At 37.0% G+C, this 13,244-nt stretch overlaps 1 protein-coding gene across 4 annotated transcripts in view; it reads right to left on the reverse strand.

The window, feature by feature from the left end:
* The window catches only part of LOC139947482 (dystrophin-like), a 252,509-nt gene that overhangs the window by 210,731 nt on the left and 28,534 nt on the right, over positions 1 to 13,244 (reverse strand). Inside the window, exon 1 of one of the 4 annotated variants that reach the window (XM_071945409.1) lies at positions 10,523 to 10,743. The exons of the other annotated variants lie outside the window; for them this stretch is intronic. The gene's annotated coding sequence lies outside the window, so the exon portion shown is untranslated. Of the gene's footprint in view, positions 1 to 10,522; positions 10,744 to 13,244 lie in introns of those variants that run through there. 4 annotated transcript variants of the gene reach the window in all.

Raw genomic sequence — 13,244 nt, forward strand, 5'->3', positions numbered from 1 at the left:
AAACACTAGGCCCTTTCCAAAATGTTGAGCGACAAGCCCTGAAGTCTTGTGGATTTTCCTCCGAAATTTGAGTCTTGCTATTGCATGCGAGGTGAACATTCTCAGGTAGGATTCAGTAACAATTGCAATGAGAAGACGGATAACAAAAGACAACCATTTCCCATTAACATTCTAGATTCCCAACAATGACGGAAACCGACTCAGCAAGGGTTCTCAATGCTGATTTGCAGGCATCAGTTTGTTAATTAGATAAAGCTCCCCTTATTGATCTGCTTTTGCTCATAATGAATTTTTTCTCCCTCGTTCCATTCCCGGTCTCGGACTTGTGACAATTCAATAAACCGTCATCACATGCACCCACTGGTTTCCATTGATGTGTTTTATGTACTTAACAAGCCATTGGTACACAATGTTTATTTGTGGGCCTCCTACCTAAACCATGTGTACCATGTAGGCAACATGTATGTACACAACGCTGTTTAAAGAAACTGGGATTGGCCCCAGCTCTTAGGGTGAATGTAAACACACTCGAGTCTCGCAGAATGACAATCAAATGTATCTTTCAGAAATAGTGAGCGCCCGGGAAAATTATTGGGTTGTTTGCTTGAGTGTATACACCGGGCATTCTAAATAAAACTAAAACCAGTAAATTTGCTAAGAGATCCTGCAACAACAACCCCACCCCCCTACATCCAGTAGTCCGCTGTCAAAATACATGTACCTGTTATAACTTCAGAAGACCTTCAAAATGCTGTCCAAAATGGCCTGGCTCACTACCTAGTTCATTGCTTCCAAAAGCTACTTATTATTACTGCCTGGACTAGAGCGGGCTTGAACCTGCGACCTGCGACCTCTAGATAAACGTGGATAAATCCAGAGGTCACAGGTTCTAGTCCTGCTCTAGTAAATTTGCTATTGTTCAACAAACAATTGTGTCAAACTTTAATGTAGTCAGTTTCTCTCGTAGTTCATTACTTGATAGGATTAATAAATCCAAGATAAATAGTGCAGTTTTCAAGCATCTTGATGGGCCTTCACGGAGATACTTCACGGAGGCAACGAAGGGCGATTGGCACCATGCCCCTGGTCCTTGCCTTGGTGCCCTTGAAATGCCACAGTAGAAAATTACAAATTCTTCATAAGGTGCCCTTTACCAAGAAGAAAATGCATTGGTGCCCTTGTCCTTTCAAGGAAGCATACAGTCTTGTACAACATAAATCACCATACAAGAAATTGCACTGAAAATTCATTAAAACGTGAACACTCTACGATCCCTACATTCTTCAGTGTGGTACGAGTGAAGATGGACAATTTCATTAATACAAACGACACGTCCTTGCACATGTTGAAATGGCTGCTGCTGCTTTCTTTTGATTGCTAAGGATTAGCTGTGGGAGATTGGTATTGATGCTTAGGAGACTCTCCAATGACATTTCGTTTTGCAACAATGGTCATGCAAAGATTGGGGACAAGGGAAGACTAGTCTTAGACGAGTCTCCAATCACAGTGTAATCTAAACAGAACTACATTTTAGTTTCATCAATGATTTAGAACAGATTACTAAATTCTATCGTAATGCTCGTGCCATGAATCAATTTTTATCAGAAATTTATTTTTACTATTCTTACTCTCTCTCTCGAATTATTCATTTGAGTACAATTTAATTTTAATTTACTTAATTTGCTTCGTTTTTCAACTGTCTGTGAGACTACATGTAGTTCTTGCTTAAAAGCAACAAACCTCTGATACTAATAATAATAATAATATCGAAGTCTTATATAGCGCACGTATCTACCAAACAAGGTACTCAAGGCGCCAAGTATATATACAAACTTTCAGAAAGATAGGTTATTGAAGTGATGAATTCTGAGACCCAATTATTTAGCACCTTGTAAGGGTTTACAAGGTGCTACGGCGCATACAGCAGCCACAGCCAGGAACACCAGGGTGGACCCCTTCTCTTTTCGCTAAGTGGACTGGGTTCTTTTACATGCGCTACATAACACATGGGACCAAAGGCTTTACGCCTATCCGAAGGACGAAGTGTCTTGCTTAAGGACACAAGTGTCACGGCTAGGGATTCGAACACACACTCTGCTGATCAGAAACAACAGGCAAGTTATTTGGGCCTTGGACAAAAGTAGGAACATTTTGTCAAGTACAAGGGCTGACCTACAATTACATACAAAAACATGGACACATGGTGTGGGCTCTATGACTCTTCAGGCCTTATTTAAATTTAAAATAAAACAAATTCTGATTTTTGTTTCCCCAAGTGAAGAAAAACAGGAAATCACACTAAAGTAGGAAAAATATAACTGCTAGTATTTTTCCCAATTAGCAAACAAGTCCAGCTGTGTCTTTTTCAAACAAACACTTCTTAAGATTTGCTAGTTATGAGCTGTGACCAAAATAATGGCTGTGGCTTGAACAAACATGCAGTGATGAATAGGAAAGCTCATAGCAACACCCTAAGCATCAGCCGTAGCCATAGCCACCAATTCAAACTCTGCCATAAACACCTAGACAAACCAGTACAACCTACAGGGGATAATAATGTGTTCACTGACACCAAGGAACATGTAATCTTACTACATCCTTCCTAGCAAATTCAAATATCCTGTACAAGGTAGTATTGCTGAATATTACTTCCTTTTTCTTTTCCTGTGGGCGACTCTCGTGCTATCAACTGTCACATTAGGCCAAATACGTTGTCTTACAATTTGTGATTAAACTTGGCTCAATTACCATTAAATACTGCCGGCGTACTCCATGGATGAAACCAGTGATGTATCGAACCCTTCAATGGTAATGCCTTTTTATGAGTTTCAATTTGTTCGGAAATGGCTCTGACTTTTAAACTAATTAAAGTTTCAAGAAATGTGCACTTAGCTTTCAACCACACATTGGTCAATGTCATGTCAGAGATGCTGTAATAAATTCTTATTATAAATACAAATAAATGACCAGAGCATATACCACATTATATTATGACGCAAAACACTAACAGTGTGTATTTTTTACTTCTGAAATTGAATATTTTGGTAACTCGTGCGTGAGCAGAACAAAAGAAATTTCAGAGCTTTGTGACAGGTAGAGTAAGCTATGATCGCATATTTTATGTTAATAGTTTATCTGAATCTTAATTGTAGTTGGCAAATCGGCAAAGCATTGTAATGGAAAATGGAAAAGTCAAACCCACTTTTAAAAAAGGTTTCCACCTAAAATTTGTCTCCTAAACACGCAAGACATTTGTCATAGGGGACAGTGCATTGGGTGCCTAGTGAAAGTGATACCCAGTGTTTATTTTACTATGTTTATGCATTACAAGCACAGTAGCACCATAGGTTATGATGATGACATACATGAGTGTTAAATTTCTCACACTCTTTTCTTGGCCCCACATAAATTTTGTTTTGTTTATAGGGTTTTGCAATGTCAAGTTCCCCTTCACTGCAACATTACTTTTGGTAAGAAAAACATCATCTAAATTTGCATGCTCATTATGTCGAGTAAAATTATTCCTAATTGCACAGGTTGTTTCAGACATGATAATTCATACATTCCATTAATGAAACATTCCTACTATAAAATAACCAACAATTTGTTTCCATTCACTAACTTAAATCTGAAGAAAGATTTCCTTCACATTGTAGGGATTCCTTGCATAGCTCATAAGGCCATACCCCACTCCTACCGACTGTGACAAAGTACGTGCATTTCCCGTGCCACAAGCCCAAGATGCTTTCCCTACCCAGCAGGCAGGAGAAATTGGTCCACAGTGACCCTGGGAATCTCAGCTATAAAACCTAGCAAGACCATAGAGAAAGGCAAGACATTGCTCTGTCAACAATGCAATGCTTGACGCATTCTTATAATTTCACAAATCTACATGGTTGATTCCGGAAGCCCCTTTTCTGCAACACATAGCTCCTCAAAGGAGACAGGACTCAGGGAAAAGCCTACAAGGAATCGGGGAAAAGCCTACAAGGAATCGGGGAAAAGCCTACAAGAGTGCCGACATTTTTACTGGACCAGAATTTATTTTATAAGACCAGAATCAAAATGAGTTGGACAAACACTCTGTCTGTCAACAATCACAATGCTTGATACTATGTAGCATTTATATAGTAGACCGATCCATTAAGCTCCGCCCCATTGCGTATTGACCAATCACAACGCAACGAAGGTCCGACTCTAAGGTCCGACATGCGTGCGCGTGCAGAGTTGTGCAGAAAGGCATTGGAGAGCCTCACGTGTTCTGGCTCACACGTGCGTCGTGGGCGGAGCCTACTGGATCGGTCTATTTTCACAAATGTATGATGACCATGGGTGATTCAAGAAGACGTTTTTCTGCAACACATAGCTCCTTATAGAAGGCAGGATTCAGGGAAAGCCTACAAGACTGCACGGATTGTAGGCCAAACATTTTAATGGACCAGACTTTTATTTATAAGACCAGAATCAAAATGAGTTGGACAAGCACTCGGCAGAGAAGATCTAATTCATTTGTGTAAGTGTGTAAGTGTACTTCGATTCTCTTGAAAGATAGGCCTACTATCAGATTTCACTGTCAACATTTTTTTCACATATCACACAATGAGGATTTTTTTTTTTTTTTCAAATGAAAAACACAAACTCACAATTGGGACAAGCCTGAGATGCAGGTCTTGTGCAAGACCTGCAGGTCTTGTGCAAGACCTGCATCTCAGGCTTGTCCCAATTGTGAGTTTGCTGGCACAATACTAACTGGCCTTGCGCCTGTGGTCCAGTGTTAATTTTGAGCCCTGGAACTGGAAGGGAGTTAGTTTACAAGGTTACAATACTTAGTGATGTCTAGGATCTACAAAATGGAATTGATTGTTGAAAAAAAAGAGAGACTGACTGGGTAAATCAAAACTACTTGGATACTACTACTAGTGTAAGTGACAGGAGACTATGGATGCAGAAGTTTGGAATAAGACACAAAATTACTCTGCGAACACAAGAGAAACTGACTGGGTAAATCGAAGCTACTGTGTACTAGTGTAAGTGACAGGAGACGTTCGGATGCAGAAAATTGGAATAAGACACCAAATTACTTTGCGAACGCACACACAGTCTTCTGAAGAACTAAAACATCTAACTGCCCCTAGCTACATGTACTGTGCAATCTCCGTGGTCTGGTTGGTAAGACACTGCTCTAGAATTGCAAAGGTTGTGGGTTTGAATCCCATCCGAGTAATATGCCTGTGATTTTTTTCACAGAGCTCCGGAACACATTCAGTAATATGGATGTATGTCATGACATTCTATTATACAAAAGGGGGGTTTAGATAATATTCTGACAGTATAAACCAAAATTAAAACATCTTGGATGACCAATGACCTTTGACAAGCTTTATCCAGTCCAGGGTGGCTGAGACAATTGAGCCTCACAACAGACTGGCCTGTAAATCACAGACCTTCCGCAGGGAAGACATCCAAGGGAAGATTCCATTCACTTGATACTTGTTTTTTATGGACAGCCCACTGTGCGCATATCAAATTGAATCAGTGCCACACTCCGTTAATTAATGAAACATCTCAGACTTTATTCCAGAAATGTCAAAGAGTAATCAAAAAGGCACAACGGCAACTTTACCCCCATGGTCCATCTCAATGCCAATCATTGGGATCTTGGCAGGATCTTGAAGCAAGATTACTTGCTCTTCTTATCAGGATGTACAGTGGAGATAGGTAGCACAAAACATGAAAAACATTGGTTTAGAAAGCAAGCCCGATACTTTGGCCATAGTACATGTTCCCTTTAAAACGTTCATTTTAAATTCATCTCAACTCAGTTGAAGACTCACAACTGTTTGCTTAGGCCTACTTCATGAAAATTTCTAAACGTAGATTTTACAAACACATCAATGACTCATATGAAGTACATGTAGGCCTAACCATCAATTCAGTATTAGAGGACAGAACCCAGACTATTTATGGAGGCATCTTCGAGATGATTGGGCTTCTGGTGAGATGCCTGATTGATGGACAGACAAACAGAACATGAACAGGAACAAGAACATACAGACAAACAGGCTGAACAGACAGAACTGAAGAAAGACAGAAATTAATAAGTTTCCCCAACAGAGAAGCCTTTTTACCACCACAGACAAATTGCCATGATGTTACACCAGGGATCAATGTCACAATGATTGATCTTACACTCTCTTAGTTGCTTAGCAAAGTGTGATGTCATAATACAGATCACCATAGCAATATTGAAAAAAAAATGAATCTGTTTGGTGAAAGTCGAGAGTGGTCTTTGAAAACCTACCGTACATTTATATTTATTCTGATCTGCTATCACTCAGGCACACATTACAGTCATCTTCAAGCTATTTGTGCTCCATACGACAAAAACTATGACTGACATCTTCATCACAATTATAATGAGACCCATCAAAACAGTACCACTTACACGTATTCTGCTGTACAGTAGTCCTACATCCCCATGTTCATATACACCAATCTCTACTATAAGCCTAGTTCTTGGAAACACAAAACTGATAAACACAAAAAGGTGTGCAACTATTTTTGAGAAAAAAAATATCTTGAATAATTGTTGTTTATTTTCTCAGAAGCTTACACAGTTTTCTCCAAAAAGCGTAAGAGCAAGGACTGACAAGTTAGTTGGAACCATACAGAAATGTATTCCAAGTACTACAAACTTTCACATCACCTGTAGGCCTAGTTTTTTTTTAAATAAGTTACATTAAGTACAACCTGTAGGCTTACATTAAAGCCATTGGACCCTTTCGGTACACAGTGTTGTCCAAGGCCCACACTTCGTGTACCACAACTTCTATATCAAATAACAAACCTGTGAAAATTTAGGCTCAATCGGTCATCAGAGTCGGGAGAAAACAACGGAAAAACCCACCCTTGTTTCCGCACGTTTCGCCGTGTCATGACATGTGTTTAAAATAAATCCGTAATTCTCGTTAAGGAGAATTTATATTGTTTTGCTGTTTTCTCAAAAAGTAGAGCATTTCATGGAATAATATTTCAAGAGAAGTCTTTCACCATTGCTTTCTGTAAACCCTGTAAGTAATTTGTAAATCTGTGAATTTTTTTTTTCTAAACCGAAAGGGTCCAATGGCTTTAACTTACACACTTATAGGAATATTACAGAATTGGTTTTGCTAACAAAACAGTTGCTGGCAGTGTAAGCACTTTATGTAATCCACCATATACAAAAACTGACAAACCTGTAGAAGTTTGAGATTGATCAACAATCTGGGTCGAGAGAAAATAGTGAACAACCGATTACACATTTTGCATTGCATCGATGCCAAAACAAAAATGAACAAAACGCTCACTGAGCGATAAACCCCGAACGCGAAATTAGATTATTTATTCCTCATCAAATATGACATTTAAGACAGAAATATTTCAAGGAATGTGTTCTACTATCATCATCATTAGACCGTGTAAGTTTTATGTAAATCTGTGATCTTCACGATTTTTGTTTCTTACCAATTCTGCAACGTTCCTTTAAAACTTAATGGAAAATTTAATCCATGATTACTGAGCACTCAAATTCCAAAACCAACTCCTAAGGGCCATGTCACACGAGGCACTTTCCAGGCAATCTCCATGAAGAAAAGGCATTCACACTTGAATGTTCACCTATTTCTCTTGTGGATCGTAAGACAATGTTTGCAAATTGACCCGTAATCTACCAAAGTGGTCCTGTAGCATGCACTGCAGTTAGTTGCCTCCAAGTTGCCTGCAAAAGTTGCCTCGTTTGACAAAGCCTTTACAGATAGAAGTAGCAACTGGTCATACACAAGAACTTACTTGAGATGGATTTTTTGTTTGGTTTGTTCAACTCTACAATATCTGAAGTGCAAAATTACTTTAAATTACCAGCTTAAAGAAAACAAACGCTGGAATTTTCAATCATAAGTAAACAATTGTATCTTGTTGCTGTTGCTTAATTTCATTTAGTATGTGCAAACTATTCAGTTGAAACTTTCATTGTTTGTTTAAGAGATTAAATCAACCAGAGCAAACAAACACTTTCCCACAGGCACAAAATTGCAAACATTACAAAGGACATCACACTGCATCATTTTTCAACACAGTCAGAGGGCCACGAAAACACAATGACTTATTCATATACCTCCACGATAACAAACATGAACTCAAATCGGTCCACATGGACAAAAAAAAATACAAAAATGCCAGGAAATGTTAGATCTTTTTCCTCGCTCCCTCTCGCTTTCCTTTGAGCTACAAGTTCCATTTTGCTTGTCCCTAAGGAGTAACCCTCACAATGGGGGTGATTGTGAGACAGGTTGACAACCCTGAAGATGGTACAATAGAAGGGAGAGCCTTGAGGGAGATTATGTTACCACTGTGATATTGAAAGTACAACAAGGTTCTTTCATTGGAATACAGAGGGCTTTCTCTTCATGCTCTTAAAGAGACCTGTCTCAGTGGGACCATGGTGGGACTCAGCAAAGTTGTTGCCTAAAAGACTACAAGGAGTTATTTCATCAGGCAATTTTGTATTGTGGCAACAATATTTAGACTATTCATATTTTGTACACACTGAATGCTATAAACGAGTTGTAGCAAATTATGATTTTTGAGTAGCCACCAAGACATTTTGTGTAGCTTTTTGCTCTGCTTTCCGCGGGAAATCGTAATTATCACTATCTTAATTCGATGGAAGTTTACTGAAAGTAATCATCTTGAAAGTTTGTTTTTTATACATGTAGGCCAACATTGTATCCAGTGTACACCGTTGACCAAAGAACTGAATGATAGACCGCTTTAGACCTGTGCTTACTTTAAAACATGAAATATCCATTAGCATTCAATAAACAAGTGCCTGCCCATGTTTAATAAGATCAAAATTGAAAGGGGGCACTGCCTTAGGCCTAAAACCTGTATGTTTACAGTCAGTCTGAAACCCGTCTACAACAATACTTTGGGGAGTATATTAATACTAGTCCAACAAGTCAAGGGGCAAAGAGGAGATCAGGGGACAGACAGATTTTGAAAGCAGTGATGTCAGACGATAATGACAGCTGAAAGTTACACTAAATAGTAGTCGTTATTGAAAATTGGACAAAACAAAGTGACAAAATTGAGTCATAATGCAGCATTTTCCCTATAAACAGTTGTCTGCTGGCCAAATGCCAGTTAAAACACCCGAACACCAGTCGCAACTCACTCCAAGGGGTCAGGTTGACTAAAGTGCATCCCTATTTATTATACGAACTAGTGAAAAGCTGATGGACTAGTGAAATGACAAGCTAAAATGAATACACAGACCTGCCAGTTAATGCTGCAATGACAAAGACCCTACTGGTACAGAAACCTTCTGTATGCAAATTGAAATTTCCACCACTGTGGTCAAAATTTGTCCGATTTTTCACAATTAAACAAATCAAAACATCCATGAAATATAAAATGCATATTGATCGATCATTCGAAAATATTAACACGCAGGGACTGGTGTACGGTTACAATAGTTGCGATAACGTAACCCTCCTCCTGTCTGCAGGAGGGTTACGTTATCGCAACTAGGGTTACAATAATTACAACTAGATCATGTAGTTCCGATATTTTCAAATTTAATGGTTGTATTTTCATTTAAAAGAATATATGGAGAAAATGGCAACAGAATTCAATTGTTGTGTCAATATGTCCTCCATCCAAGATACAGAATACGACAACCATCCCAATCTGACGACCAAAAAGTTCCTAAAAATTTCCGTATCCAACTGCCACTTTTTCATTCATTGTGAAATAAAAGGAAAAGTTTCCGTATGGCACCACCACTTTTTCATTCGACATGAAATAATATAGTACCTAATTTACCTCAATGAGCTATCCCTTTCTGTGTGTAAAAATGAGTGAAAAAGTGGTGGCGCCATACGGAAAGTTATCCAAATAAAATAGTATCTGATTTATATTATTATTTAGCCCACCTTGTTGAGCTGTTAATGGCTCCGCTTTTAACATTGGTCTCATCACTGTCACCATTACTTACAGTGATAAAACCGATGTTAAAAGTGGAGCCATTTACAGCTCAACAAGGTGGGCTAATTATTATTAATAAAGTGAGATTTATTTGGTACAATGAGTGAAAAACTGGCAATCGGATACGACAATCTTTCTAAAACCTTTTCCATTTTACATGGTTCCACAAGCAGAGCAGTCAGGTGTTTTAATTCATTTGTCAGTGACTGCAACTTCTTCTATTCTTTTAAGTCATCACATACAGAGCAACATATTGGTTTCACCATTTCATTAAAACAGAACAATGAGAGCTGATTGACTTATGACTAACACAACATCACTCCAAGCCTGACTCATCCAGTCTCGGCTTTGACCATGGTTTGACTGACTTGATAACTAACTCGGTCCTCTCTGATCAATTCACCAAAACCAATGGAGGAAGGAACAAACCATCAACAAACCATTACGGCAATTGAGAAGGAAAAAAACTCATCGTACATAAGTCATAAGCAACACTTACCTAATAAAATGCTACCTCCTAAAAAACTCCACTACCTGGTAATATTGGATGTACAAATTCCGCTAGAAATACCTCTAAATTCCTTTATGATCACACCACTTCACGCCCAGTCCTCCCTAATTCTAGATAACATACACTGATCAACCTGTCTCACTATTATTTATTACTGACCATGGCTTCTTGCATGTGTGTGTGTGCGATCGACGTGTGGGGGATCAATGTTTTATTTGTGGATGCATACCTCAATCATTTTTAGGGTGTTGAAATAGCGCCCTCAAGAGCTCAAATGTAACCAACCAACAACTTATTTTTTTATAAATCAACCTGGGAAAGTTTTCCCACACTTGTTGTAAAAAAAGGAAAAACATATTATTATTATTATTATTCCAACCATTTATTATCATGATATAAGAAACTTACAATGACTATATACTATGTTTCCTAGTTTGGTTATTATTATCTCAAAATGAGACATAACAAAAAATAACAAGTTCAAAGGGTTTTATGATCATTATTGTAAATTAATTTAAAGGTCCTTATTTGGCCTATCACTTTGTGATTTCACCATTTGTAAAAAAAAAAAATCATATAACCTTTTAAAAAAGGTGTGTTTGTCAATTAAAAATCGTATTTCATTAATTTAAAAACAAAATACTGTTAAAATTAATATTCTATGCAAAATCATTCAAGTGATATTACAATACAATTGTTTTGTGGAGAATTTTAAGTGATTACGGTATTATACATTTACTTTATTACAAAGAAATGAGCCTAGGTAATAGATTTGTTCATGCATTATGTTTATGTTAAGAAAAACCTATTAACATGCAAGCAAGAATTTTGGAAGAGCACATTCTTGAGAATAAATCAAGGTTTAACGTTGCATTTATTATTTTGTGGAGAGCATGAGGGGGCCTGCAGTGAATACTTTTTCTTTTTTTTATCATCAATTTATTGTGTATATTGATGATGGTGTTAATTCCCGAACATAATGATTTTGTTGTCATGTTACAAATCAAACTAAAGTGAAAAGATGGTTTTTTTTCTGTGAATTAGTAAACTACATTACAAAATCCTTTCCTTTTACTGTAGGGCCCTATTTTTTACTTATATTTTTTTCTATTGCTCACATTTAGGCCCTATACATCCAACGATTTTCCTCATAAAATGTGATTTTGTACAAATTGGTTCCTACTATCTTTTTACTGCAGTGCAATTCATCTTTTGAAACCCCTTTTTATGTGGTAATTTGGTTTTTGCGCAGTTTGATCAGTTTGTTTTTGTTTAACTTTTTAATTGTTAAGTGTTTTAGTATAAAAATGGTGTAAGTTATTGTATTGAATTGTCCTTTGGTCAGTATTGGACATTATTGTTTTAGTGCACACACCTGGAAAACAAATTCCAATTTTTACTTGTAATTTGTGATGAAATAAATAAAATTTAATTTCATCTAGTTTAATTTGAGACTTTTAAAATAAATTTAACTTTTTACTTGTAAATTGCGATGAAATAAATAACATTTAATTTAATTTAATGTACATTATTAACATTTTTAAAAAGGCAGAAAATTATGTGTTTTTTTGCTAAATAAATAAATTTAACTTTTTACCTGTAAATTGCGATGAAATAAATAACATTTAATTTAATTTAATTTAATTTAATGTACTTTTTTGACATTTTAAAAAAAGTCAGAAAACAAGGGTTTTTTTGCAAAGTAAAACAATTACAAGATGGGTCTACAAGTCTGTAAATAAGGGCATAATTAATTTGTATAGATTTTTATAGTTTTAAGAGAATTTTTATAATTGTTTTTTGCTTTTCTTTCTCATAACTGGCAGACAAGCGCACCGGACTCAAGCTGTGGTGTTTCTGATCTGTGGGATCAAGTCCTGGGTTTTTCAAGACAGTGAACACTATTGAGAATTGTCAAAGACTAGCCTTCACAGTTGGTGTATCTCAACATATGCATAAAATAACATACCTCTGAAATTTTGAGCTCAATCGGTCATCGAACTTGCGAGATAATAATGAAAGAAAGAAAACACCCTTGTCACACAAAGTTGTGTGCGTTTAGATGGTTGATTTCAAGACCTAAATCTGAGGTCTCAAAATCAAATTCGTTGAAAATTACTTCTTTCTCAAAAACCATGGCACTTCAGAGGGAACCGTTTCTCACAATGTTTTATACCATCAACCTCTCCCCATTACTCGTAATCAAGAAAGGCTCAATGCTAATAATTATTTTGAGTAATTACCAATTGTGTCCACTGCCTTTAAGACACACATTATTTGCTGAATGTGCCGAACACTTTGTAAATCTTTATAAGGTGTGACATACATGGCCGCCGTTTCAAAAATTTAAAAAAACCTGTCTTAAAAAAAAATAATTGCATTATTCACATGCTTTGAGGTGCCCATAAAAGACGCTGTTAGGCCGTTTGCTACAAAAAGAATTGTTTACAATAACAGCTAATTGCTATACAAATAATGCCAAAGCACAAGTACATAACATTACCTTAGTTGTGTGCTTTAACCTCCCCTTGCAGAATAAATAAAAAATCGCAACCCCAAAAATAACAAAGTCTGCAATATGTTGATGTTCTTGCCCCAATCTACTGCATGCACAGCATCGACCAGAAGATGCTAATGCAGAAGGTACTAAAGAAAATCCATGATCATGTACTAAAAAGAAGTGGAGTGTAGACTGATCGCCAATCACTCC

The sequence above is a fragment of the Asterias amurensis genome, chromosome 14 (genome assembly GCF_032118995.1).
Source record: "Asterias amurensis chromosome 14, ASM3211899v1".
Classification (NCBI taxonomy): Eukaryota; Metazoa; Echinodermata; class Asteroidea; order Forcipulatida; family Asteriidae; genus Asterias; species Asterias amurensis.